The sequence below is a fragment of the Orycteropus afer genome, unplaced genomic scaffold (assembly GCF_000298275.1).
Source record: "Orycteropus afer afer isolate SDZICR_OR568_19922 unplaced genomic scaffold, OryAfe1.0 scaffold01010, whole genome shotgun sequence".
Taxonomy (NCBI): domain Eukaryota; kingdom Metazoa; phylum Chordata; class Mammalia; order Tubulidentata; family Orycteropodidae; genus Orycteropus; species Orycteropus afer.
Window position 1 is genome coordinate 187599 of NW_006922597.1, and position 2864 is coordinate 190462.

General features: G+C 41.3%; 1 protein-coding gene across 1 annotated transcript in view; it reads left to right on the forward strand.

Moving 5' to 3' along the window:
- Nucleotides 1–2864, forward strand: part of IQSEC2 (IQ motif and Sec7 domain ArfGEF 2) — a 98727-nt gene that overhangs the window by 85824 nt on the left and 10039 nt on the right. The window lies entirely within an intron of this gene.

Genomic DNA, 2864 nt, shown 5'->3' on the forward strand with positions numbered 1-2864 from the left:
TTCCTTGTTTTTCTTTTGCATTCTTCCTGTTTTTTTAATGATTTTGAGTTTTGTTCCACATTGTTCTCCCACTCTATCCAGGATCTCCTACATAGATCCCCCTCCTAGTGGTTGACGGTTGTAGCCGGGAGATCATCTACTTCTGGTCTCGTAGTCATATAGGCTGAGGATTGCATGCTGTACCAGTCCCTTGGACTAATTGTTTCCATGCGTCTTTGGTTTTCTTCATCATTCTTTGCTCTGAACGAGGAGAGACTCATCATTGCATCTAGATGGCTGCTTGCAAGCTTTTAAGATCCCAGTCGCTACTTGCCAAAGTAGGATGTGGAACAATGTTTTTGTGTAGTATGTTATGCCAATTGAGTTTGATGCCCTCTGCAACCATGGTCCCGAGCCCACCACTTGCTCCCTCTGGGAAGCTGGCTGTGGCCAAGGAGTGACTACAACCTTGTCCCTTGCCAGCTTTACCATATACCTAGAAATTCTTAAAGAACATAAAAATACACTTGTAGAAACATTGTCTGCCAACCCTATACATGGGCCTGGGCACACTACCCTCTGCATAGACATACCTAACCGTTTAGACTTTCCACCCATCTATCCACCCATAGATCAATGTTTGCATCACTGACAATGCAGTACTGTATGTACAAAAGGGTTCATCTTTGTTGTCTGTACCTCCCATGCACCTCTCTATGTCTTCCCTTTCCTCAGTGCCACTGTGTTGATCACTCACATTTGGTACATTGCCATTCCCTTCACCCAAATCGACACTTGCCTCTACCTATCTAGCAGTGTTCCCTCCCTTACCTTCCCACCCCTAGTAACCAACAAAGAAAATTTCTTTCCATATATAAACCTTTCCTTGACTTTTTACATTAATGGACTAATACAATATTTGTCCTTCTGTGATTGACTTATTTCACTCAGCACAATATCCTCCAAGTTCATCCACGTTGTGCAGTGTTTTGCAGATTGTACATTATTCTTTAGGGTTGCATAGTATTCCATTGTGGGTATGTACCATAGTTTGCTTGGTCCTGAGTTTAGAGCAGTGAACCTGATAGATGAAAGTCTTGGCTTCTTACAGGGCTTACACTAATTCAGTTATTCACTGAGCTTGGCTGTGGCCCTTTCTGCCCTGCAGCCAGCGGTACTGTGTGTGTAACCCAGCCCTCGTGCGCCAGTTCCGGAATCCAGACACCATCTTCATCCTTGCTTTTGCCATCATTCTCCTCAATACTGACATGTGCAGTCCCAGCATCAAGGCTGAACTCAAGACAAAACTGATCTGTTTATTCATTCACTCCCTCTTTCCCTCTCTTCTTTATTTATGCTTATGAAGACTCATTTAATTATTTTAGGTACCCTTTTCTCCATTCAAAGAGCTCTGGTGGCACAGTGGTGAAGCATTGGGCTGCTAACCTAAAGGTAGATGGTTTGAACCTGTCAGCCACTCTGCAGTAGAAAGATGAGGCAGTCTGCTTCCATAAAGATTTATAGCCTTGGAAACCCTATGGGACAGTTCTACTCTGTCCTATAGGGTCACTATGAGTTGGAATAGACTTGACAGCAGTGGGTTTGGTTTGGTTATTGGTTTTCTCCATTCATGCATGCATGTATTCATTCAACCAGCTAACCAGGCAGTCAGTCATTCAACATGTACCTAGTGCCTAATGTGTGCTAGGTTCTATGATGAGTGCTGATGACAGTGGATAGGAGTCTGCCATAGTCTGCTCCTGAGGGAGCTTCCTGTTTGTGGGGGAGACTGACTTGTTTCCAGATAACTGATAATACAGAAAGTACACAGTGATGTGAGAGAGGCCAAAAGTTCAGTCAGAACTCAAATAAGGGAAAGCCCTGGAGGAATCAGTATTTTAAGGTGGGCTTTGAAAGCAGGAAGAATGTGATAGAATGGAGGTAGAGTAAGCAGTAAGAATAACAAAGGCACAGAAGTGGGAGATGTAAAATTGTTTGGGGAATAATTGAGGTAGGGTGGGTGAACCAGTTGAAAAGGTCAGTTGGAACCAACATATAAGGGCCTTGAATATCAGATAAAAGGTATCACTTTGATCTTTTTACTTGGTTTATTTTATTGATATTAAGCCCTACCTCTCTCCAAAGAACAGCCTACTAAAAATGTCACAGATATTAAAATCATTTAAGCAGAAATGAAAGAGGAAATAGAGTTTAGGGGAGAAAAGAAAAAGACAAAACAATTTTGCTGACCATTAGGGGTTTGTACAGTGGCAGTGAGATGAAAGATATTCATTTAGCATCTTTCCAAGGAGGAGGTGTGGCATTTCCAAAGGAGAAAACATCTACCCTAGCAGGAGGTTTTGAGAGAAGAGTGAGTGGGTCTTACTCAGCAGACAATCAGGAGTGGAAAAGGATGGTAGACTTGGGAGGAGGGAGTTAGACAGATCAGAGGCTATCTGGAGCTGTCTCCTAGAATCCTGCTATTGCTTGCTCATTCATATTCTTTCTCTCTATATATGTATGTGTGTATGCATATGCACGTACACATATACATATGTATGCATCTATATATGTATTATATATATGTGTGTGTGTATATATATAAATTCCTCTTTCAAGTATTAAATAAAAAAAGTAAGGCATGCTTATTTCAGAAATTTTGGAAACTTAGAAAATTTCCTCTAATCACCCAAAATTGGTTAATATTGGTATGTTTTCTAGTCTTTTTTCCTCGTGCTGTACATGCAGTTTATTATGCTGCTCTTCTCACTTAACTTGCCACAAGAATTTTCTCATGCTATTGAAATATTTTTGTAAACAACAAGCTTTAATAACTCTGGTGGTGAAGTACCTAAGGCATGTGACTGTTACCCAGAAGGCTGGCG